Source organism: Harpegnathos saltator, unplaced genomic scaffold (assembly GCF_003227715.2).
Source record: "Harpegnathos saltator strain DR-91 unplaced genomic scaffold, Hsal_v8.6 scaffold228, whole genome shotgun sequence".
Lineage (NCBI taxonomy): Eukaryota > Metazoa > Arthropoda > Insecta > Hymenoptera > Formicidae > Harpegnathos > Harpegnathos saltator.
This window is the reverse complement of record NW_020230015.1, coordinates 163,132-173,101: the sequence shown is the minus strand read 5'-3', so window position 1 is coordinate 173,101 and position 9,970 is coordinate 163,132.

The window sequence follows — 9,970 nt, the reverse complement described above, 5'->3', positions numbered from 1 at the left end:
TCCAAAATATTTCGGACACCCTATGTATATATATAGTTATGATATAAAAATAGAATTTCCTTACTTGATATTATACCTCATGTGGAAAAAAGAGATTTGCCGTTACAATCAAAAAATTTGCTAATTTAGCAAATTTCTCTAATTCAAAATTTAACTAATTTAGCCATAATTTACACAGATAGCCATTTTTTTATATCACAGCAACTAAGTTTTCAATGTACATACGATACATGAGTGTCCTTAATAATGTTTCATATTACAGCATGGCAAAGATATATTGATATAGCAAAGACAATTTGTTACCAAATTACTGGAAAATATAGTTCAGAATATTTAGTAGAACGTATTTGTTAAGACAATCATTTTTTTGTTACATCGACGGGTTGGATTATCAAAGAACATTAACGGATTTCATCATGGCTAACAATTAGTTGCTCTAGCAATAGAAAGCAGTTAAGAAAATAACATGAATCATAGTGTTAAAAAAAAAACGAACAAAAATCCTTTCATTGTCTGTCGAATAAATGCAGTTTGATATTAATTTTGTTTGAAAATTAATGAATTGGTTTTACAAACTTAAATTAGCGCAAAATGAGAAATAATTCGCCGCAACATCTAAGATAATATCTATAGAAATAGGTTACTTCTGCGAGCAGACCGGCGATTGCTTGTATACATAATTTCGTTGCTGCACGAGCAAATTTACTTCATTATGCAAGAGAAGAGGAAAAATATACTCGGTGAGGAAACGAGAGCAAGAATTGAACACGGACGATTGCTCTGTCAATTAAGTTAAATTAACATTATGCTTTTATATATGTTATTTTTTCTCTTCCCTCCCCCTCTCTCTCTCTCTCTCTCTTTTATTAACGGTCTTGTCTGTCAAAATGATAATTTCTATAGTTCCGATATCTGCAAAAATTTTGCAGATCTCTGCTTTATATATGATGATAAATATATTTGTGCAGATTTTTTACTGAGTTAATTGTTAAGAAACCATAGAAAGAAAAAATATCGGGCATGGTGACTAGGAATCGAATTTTAGACCTTTTCCTTACTTTACAAATCAAATTATCCAAGCTTCATGCTTCAATACATTTCCGTCTCTCTCTTTCATTAACATTTTGCGGTCTGAGCTTCATATGAAGCTGTCGTGCTCTGTGACTCAAACTAATTGCGTCTATATGTTTCAAGAAACATATGTATATTTAGCCCATATTTAGCCATATTTATTCCACTGTAAATAAACTTATATAAAAGTGGTTGTTAAATTCAATCATGGATGTATGTGTTTATCCTTAACATTAACTTTTTTACATTAGCATTACTATAATATCATCAGAATGTAACATTGAAATTTGACAAATTTGCTAAGTTATCACACAATTTGTTGAAAATTTAATAAATGCATTATTTCCTATGTAAATGTATACCGATGTTATGCCAACTAAAAAAAAATTCCTACAGTGTTGCTATTTCGATTTCAGAGGAGAATCAATATTTGGAATAAGAATGGGATTCCCACTTGGTAATCGGATAACCAATTTTGGAATGAATTTGGGAATTTTGCATATTGGAGAAATTCTGGGAAATTTCTACGCAAAATATTATAAAGAGAGGTTCGGCCTCGACTGCGGGCTTCGAGGTAGATTTTTTCGCAATACTACAAGGAATGCATAAGTATCGTTTTATTTAGAAGGTGAACCATAGAGAGATGTTATAATAGCTTTATAAGGCGGCTTCATTTTATTCAATGCACTTGCATATCCCTTAAAGAAGCATCTCTTCGGAGGAATCAGTTAGTGACATCAATCTTTGCACACTAGCATGTCAATGAATCTGCAAAATGCGATAGAACTGTTTTATATTTTGTGCTTTTCCCGCAGCTATCAATCCCATCCGTTATTCTAAGCACAAGAGTATTAAGGTGAGTCCATCGAAAAATGAATACTTAAGAGATACTTTATATTTTATTGCGCAAAGTATCAGAATGAAATGCAAAATATTTCGAAGAATATTCGCATAACTCAATGATTACTTTAGAACTTTCTATATGAATCTATGATATATGAATCTATAAATATCTTAAGAGAGTAATAAAAATATTAAATTTTTATGAATTCGATTGAATTAAAGTAGTGTATTATTTATTGCCAACTGTAAAAACTGATCTTTTAATAAATTAAGTAAAAGTGAGAAATTTACGAATTTTCAAATCTTTTTTTTAATGTAATCATTAAGATAATTTAAATATAATTATTTACTTGATAATAAATATAGAATAATCTCATGCGGACGACATGTACACGTAAACATTGTTAAACGTTAATCTCCTTTAAAAAGTTGCTCAACAGGAATATCACGCGTTCGGCTTTAATTAACCGGCCGGCATTACTCTCGTTCTGTTCTGATACTTAAGAGCCATTAGATGCAGCATTTGTTACGGAATATCAAAGCAGCATGACCAAGACGAAGGAGAGATCAGGAAAGCCCGGCAGACAAGTCTCGCGATGTCGTCTCGTGCATCGACACCGGTTGTTCTATTTCAGCCCGGTTACGCAACACCGACAACCGCATCGACAGGACTCGCGTTCTACGCGAGACAGGGACGCAGGTCTACAGAGCGGCCGAATAGGCGATTACTCAAATCTGCACCGACATCGAAGTCTAATAGCCGCGCGGGACCCCCTGCGGATTACCGGCGAAATTCCCGTGTTCGATTCGGAGCGGAGCGTGACGGATAATCCGCTTAGCGTGCGCGATAATAATAAGAGCGACGTAGATTGCAACGCTGAAAACGAACACCTTCGAGAGATACACAAACTGGAAACTAGTAACAGAGTGCCGCTCCGCCAGGTGTAAGCGATAATTATTGAGCCGTGCCGCGCTCGAGTGGCTATGTTAATCCGCGAATTAATTCGTCTAGAAGTCGCGAGTGATATGCATCGAGATACGATTGCACGGTTGCGTCGGTGTCTTTAATATAACGCGTATAACGCTATACGGGGTGTTCGAATTCAAGCGTCGAGGCGTTCGCGCGCAAGTACAAGCCGTAGATGCCGAATAGAAGAATCCTCTGCCACTTTGTAAACCACTACAATAATTATTGAGGTATTAACGGGAGGGAATTGGTCGATCAACGCGCCGAGACGTTTGAATCTAGTGACAATGCGATAAAAAAGTTGATTTTGGCGATGTCATTTTTAAGAGACGATTTGCTGTCTCGCTCTTTGCTGACTTACTTTGATCTTCATTATTTGTACTCTCCTGACCACTAGATTGTTTATACTCCTTGGTTGGTGTATATTTTCACCAGAGAAGATTCGGAATAGGCCTGAAACATGTTTGGACATTATTTGTAACAAAATATGTAAAGTTTATATAAAGTAAAGTAATAAAATCAAGTATATTAAGTATCAGTAACAAAGCTCCTGACTTTACAAGGCATCTAAATTCGGATCTGTTTGCATTGCATTTATTTTCCCGAGTAAAAAAGTTAACAGGGCTCTAGTAAGGGCCTGATTATTTTTCTTTAACATTAATCGGGCCCTAGTAGAGATAAAAAGACACGGGCCTTTCAAGATGTGTAACAAATGGTTTAATGGGTCCTTATAAGGCAATATCAACAGGGTCTTATAAGAGAATATTAATAGAGCTTTATAAGGAAATATTTTTATTATTGTTGAGTACAAATATTCGTTTTTTTCATTCCAAGAAATTTAGACTGTAATTTCTTTATTTCTTTATAACCTTGTTAGTATACAACAAGAACTTTTTATTTGAAAAATATACTATACTTTCCAATAAAAAATAGCATTCTTTATATATAAAAAAACCTGTTATTGATTTTATTAAAGTCTGCTACATTTCAAAACGAAGGCAATACTGGAAAAATTATTGGAAGAGACTAATGAATATGGCAACTAATAAAACTAATAAAATTTGTTTTTAATTGCAGTATAATTAAAAAAATGTTTAAAAGAACTAGATAGAGCGTACCTACTAAAACAATATTAAACTATGACAATTTTATTACATGCTTTAGATCTTATTAATTTCCTATGACAAAATTTGATTTTGTATATCGAAAGCATCCTTAAAAGATCCTTTTAAGGCCCGCATCAGTTTTCCTTACCAAAGCCTTATTTCGTAAAATTTAATCTTTCGTAAATCCCTAAAAGATCTATTTAGGTGCCTGACGTGATAATAATAAGGCATCCCTTTTTAGAGAGATTTTACTTTCACCCTTATCGGGGCCTTATGCTTCATGAGGATGGACCTAACAATTTTTTGTTGGGGTTATTACATTCATATAAAAATTGTTGAGGTCAGTAGAGCCTGTCTGAATGTGTCGCTTTAAATCATATAATAAAAAGAGCTCTGCGATGTCAAATCAAATATCAAATACCTAAATGTCAAATTTGGATCCTTTCTAATACGATACATTTAAGCGGGATCGAAAATGCGTGTGACGTCTCAAGGAGGATTCACACCTGGGCAGAAAAGCAGAAAGCAGAAACCAGAAAGGCAGCATCTAATCAGAAGTCGCGCTGGCAGTCTCTCTCTCTCTCTCTCTCTCTCTCTCTCTCTCTCTCTCTCTCTCTCTCTCTCTCTCTCTCTCTCTCTCTCTTTCTCGAGATAGAGCCTTTCTGTTTTGTTGACCAGGTTGTGAATCCTTCCTTATAATTTACTGCAACGTCTAGAGTTACTACCTATTAATACTAGAGTTTACCTATTAATAAATTCTACGTGCTGCGAGAAACACGCAACACACACGACTCTTACATTCCAAGAGTTTCATTGACGATCTCTTGACAGCAACGGACGATGCGGAATGATAGACAATGAAAGCGTGAAGCCCGTATGCTTCCATTGGCCAACCTTGGTCCGCCGTTGTCAGGAGCTTGTCAATAGACTCAGGCATCTTGGACAAGACCTCGACCGATCCCTTGATCGATCGGTGAACTTTCCCCCTTTAATATCTCAACAATCACCACGGCAATTTGCAGAACGACTTTTCTATTCGCCTTAACGCGCTCCACACGCGTACGGACGAGCGCTCGCAGCTGATAATACGGGGACACCCCATACATACAGCCGACTCCTGTCGGATTAGTGGCTCGCGCGCATAGGAAATTAACAGGCGACTCCGCGATATCGGGTGAAACTCGGCGACGGCGGCGGCGGCGGCGGCGGCGGCGAAAAGAATTGACACGGGAAGAAATAGATCGCGGCGAGCACGCGAGAGCGTTGCACTCGATGGCGCTCGCGCGCTCTCGCGAGAATCGATTTCGCTTGTTTTTCATGGCAGAAAGAGAGAGAGAGAGGGAGGGGAGAGGGAGGGAGGGAGGGAGGGAGGGAGGGAGGGAGGGAGGGAGGGAGGGAGAGAGAGAGAGAGAGAGAGAATCGGCCGGCCTGACCTTTACCGCACGCGTACCCCAACCCACCGCCAACACCTCGGTGCCGCCAGTGAGCCGGGAAATTACGGGAATTCGTATGTGCAATTAACGTTGGACCACGGCGCGATCACGCGATCGTAATAAATTTCGATGCGCAACGAGCGATTGCGGCTCCTCGCTTCGCGGGCTTGCCGCGCGAACGGAAGGTCCGTATGCAGATACGCGCTCTCTCACGAGAGGGATTTCTTTCGCAATCATGTATTAATTAAAATCATCCGCTCTGATAAGCAGCGCGAGATCGAGTGTCGTTAACGTCGCGGCCGCCACTGCCACTTTATCGGCGCGGCCGGGCCGCTTTCCGCGCGGCCGACTGTAATCAATTTCTCGGATGCGACGTCACGGATGCACGGCCTCGGCGTGATATCCTTCGTGGCATGCAGGTGCATGCGAGGGCCCGCGGAGGGTGCCGTTGTTACCGCGTTTCCGCTCCCGCCCGCAAACAACGGGCGAGACGAGAGAATTCACCCTCGCTCCGCTCCACCCCCCTCCTCAGTCGGGTGGAATTTTTCGCCTCGCTGCCGTTGCAGTCGTGACCTTTTAATCTTCACCGCTGCATCGCGGGGGTAATTACATAGGGGCTGAGATTTAATCGAATGAAAATTTCATCGAGCCACAGTCCGCAGTCGCGATTCGCGAGTCGGGGAAGAGGAGGGAGCGCGATGTTAAAATCCTCTTCTCCATGGAGATGGACCGCCGGTACCGCGGCGAGTTCCTGTCGAGTTTTCGCGAAGATAGTCTCGATGGTTCATTTATACGGTTTTTTGATGAAATATGAGACAAGGTATATCGATGGCCGGTGATGCTCAGCATCGATCGGCCGGCGAGTCGATGGTCCTCTGATTAAGGCGGAGTGGCGGATTGCGGTTGTATATCGCGCGCGCACGGGCAGGCTACGCAAGCACGCAGGTGCGTAGGGCAAGTCCTTGGGGCTGGAAGCGTCCGCGGGGAGGAAGAGAAGGCGCAGCGGATACGGCGCGGAGGCAGATCGGGCCTCGGGGAAGCGGAGAAAAGCGTAGGGGGTTGCTATACTTCGGTTTCTGATGTTCTCAACACGGTTAGTAAGGGGCGCCGGTCAATACTAGCGCCGCGCAGTATAACCAGGAGCGTAAAAAGAGCGGTCCACGCCCTGACTACTACCTCGTACGGCGTGCGCGGCCGTCGTTCGATGAAATATTCGGCGAGTATATCGCTCTGAACGAAAACATACCGAGGCTGAGAGGCTTCGCTACGGGCAAAGTCGCCGAGAGCGCGCTTGCCGATCTTCGAGGAGATCGAACGTGTTTTTTCTTTCTCTTCCGAAAAATGTATAACATATCTGCGAAGAGCCTCGGTATCGGAATTTTTCCCGAGTGTCCCAGCGATGCGAATGTGTCCTTGCTGCAGCCAAAGTGCGAGTAACAGAATTCCCAGCCACGTTTGTTATCCGATGCCGGGCGATTCCTGCGAAATCATTTTGGAAAGACATTCGCGGGAGGAATGGGAAGACTCGGGATTTGAGCGCGATGTGACTCAATTTGGAGCACCTGGCGGTTCGAGACAAGCTTCCCGGAGAAATAAGACGACGGGGTGTAAGGTGCAGTCCGACGGAGCGCTGCGCCGCATACGACGGCGGTGACGCACTGCACTTTCACGTCACGGCACTGGCAATCGCGGGATGCATTGCGGCAATCGAAACTATTCGGCGGGTCGATAAATCGGCGGCCGCGATCAAACCGCGAGGGCCTCTCAATCGCGACGCGGCGCGGCGCGGCGCGGCGCGGCGCGACGCGATGCGACGCGACGCGGCTCACGTGACACCCGCACACACGCACATTCATCGTGGGATTCATGCATGAGCGAAGCGAGAAAGAGCGATAGAGAGTCTCAGATAGCGAGCTCCGCTCAAAGCACATGCAGATGCAAACCGCACGCGAGACGTTGTCTCGCCTCGGCGCTGCGGAGTGTTGCCGTTATCGCGAATACGCCGTATAGCGGTGCCGCCCGAGGCCGCGGATAACCGGAGGCCGTGTAGCACAGATGCAATTAGTGACGCATAAATTGTGCATATATAATCACCGTTTCTCACGCTCGTCACGCCTGGATATCAATTTGAATATCATTCGCGCCGTGTCTTGATTGACAATTAAGAAGCCTCGCCCGCTGGATGTTGCCGACTCGCGATCATTAGCGAGGTACCTCTTCCTGATCACGGCGATGATCGATGTTCCGAATTCCGGGTGCACACGCGGACGTGTCCGCTGCGCTGAGAAAAATGCACGGAGATCCTTTAAAAAGCGGGACAATTTTCTGAAATGTAATACCGAAGTGCCCGGAATCTGCCGGAATGCAATTTTTCCGAAATATTGCGACTGTCTCGTACAGGCTGCATCGGTATTTATCCGCTTGAGCAGAGCAAGAGTATACTCGACGAGGGGCAGAGATATTAATATAGCCAAGTGTACTATTTTCGAAACAGTAGCCGCTCGTCGGAATAATCGCGTACTCCGGAAAAATTACATTTCGCGAGATACCGTCTCAGGCTCTCCTCGTCTTGAGATTTTGATTTTTTTCGGGACAATGCGTGCTCATGTTAAATTCAAGTCGTTGCCTCGCAAAAAATGCAGCGAGTTGTAAAAATTCCGGGGTGACTTTTCCCCGAAAAGTCATAATACGACTGAAATCTAACGAAATGCGAGCGCCCAGATTATCCCCTGGAATATAATTGGAATTGTTCCGCTGCACCTTGGGGTGCTTTTTAATACTTTCTCATTTGAATACAGCAGGAGTGTGTGTGTGTGTGTGTGTGTGTGTGTGTATGTGTATACCCAAATCGACATATCGATATCCATAGATAGTAGCACACTCGTGTGTACTATAATATTTTCGGGGTAACAGTCCCTCCTCGATGAACGATGGTGTACTTCGAGCAAGTTGTATTTTTCCATTGTTCCAGCATTTCGATATTACTTGTTTTTCGGCAGACAACTCTCAGTGTTCGAATTTCGACATATTCTGATTTCTGACAATGACAATGCGCGTCCAGCCGTGCGTCAGCGCGCGCGCGCGCGTGTGTGTGTGTGTGCAGATTATATCGGAATAAAGTCGGTCGGTCCAAATAATGAGGGAGAAAACACCAGATGAGAGTTCGCCCGTTCGGATTCCGCTTTCGAGAGTTCCTCATCGGCGCTCTCGATCGGCATCAAACTTATACCATAGGCCGAACCTAGGCGAAGACTGCTATAATGCGTGCGTACATTATGAACTAATCGTTCGCTCAATGAGCCCCCATTAAAGAATAATTGCGCTTAATGCGTTTCTAAATTGGCCGCTAATTCGATCTCGTTCACGCGCGCGCGTGCGCGTGCGCGTGTAGCACGCGAGATGCCAAATCGTACTTCTGCCCGAGGGGAGTAGAGCGAGAACGGTCGGCTGCTAGGGAGAAAAAGATGATCCGCGTGTATCTACGTAATCCCGTGTCTATAGCGCGAGCATGCTACCGATCGTACGTCCCGATAAAATATGTATCAATTCGCGTTCAAACGCGAGGCACGTGCTCGAGCGGATACCGGCGTCGTCGTATCACCGCCGCTTGAAACATAAATGTTAAAGAGGAGTTTAATGCACGGCTTTAAGGTCTTGATCGTCCTCTCTCCGTCCGCCCAGGAGTAAATTTAACTTTGTCTCGTGTCTTAAGCAGAGGCGGTGATGCAAACGACTTTTCCAATAAGAGCGTCCGGCGACGCGTCGGGAAACGCGACTGTCTTCGCTCCGTTTCGCGCGTACATCTCCCGTTATGCACGAGAAACTATCCCCAGAGATCATCGAGACGCGTAAATGTTCGCGGCTGCGATGCATTCTTCTTCTGCGAAAAATGTCGAGTCATTGATGGAATTGAATAATAATCTCGGATGAGCCGAGATTAACACGTCGACCGTCAGACGGATTTTCGCTGATAACTCGATTCAAGTTCGGATCACCAAAGATGAGGCAAGTAAATGCAATTTGCGATGCGTATATTTATAATTTGCTGTACGGTTGCTTTTGTTTCACAAATGTGAATCAACGAGTTGCAATTACATCGGCAGTGCTACTGCACTGAGAAAAGAAATATATATAAGAAAATGTATGTGAGTGTTTATTTTCCGTAGGTATTGACAACGTTTATACTTCTCAATTGTTTTATGCAGATAAGATAAATATTTGCTTTCAGGAAAAACAAATTGCGGTCTTATGAAAATATATACGATTTTACAATCAAATAAGGAAATATGAATTAAACTTAAACTTAAAAGATTAAATACGAATTTAATAGAAGATGTATATAGCTTATTATTTTACTAAAAAAAATTATACATAAGAAAATATAATTTAGCATAAGAAAATATACTTACTATTAGTACTTACTGAGCGAAATATTTTTTACCTTTCAGGTATTTCTTCTTTCAATTAAATACGAATTTAATGGAAAAATGTATGTAGCTTATTATTTTGTCGACTGAAAAAAATTATACATAAAAATATATGTTTTAACA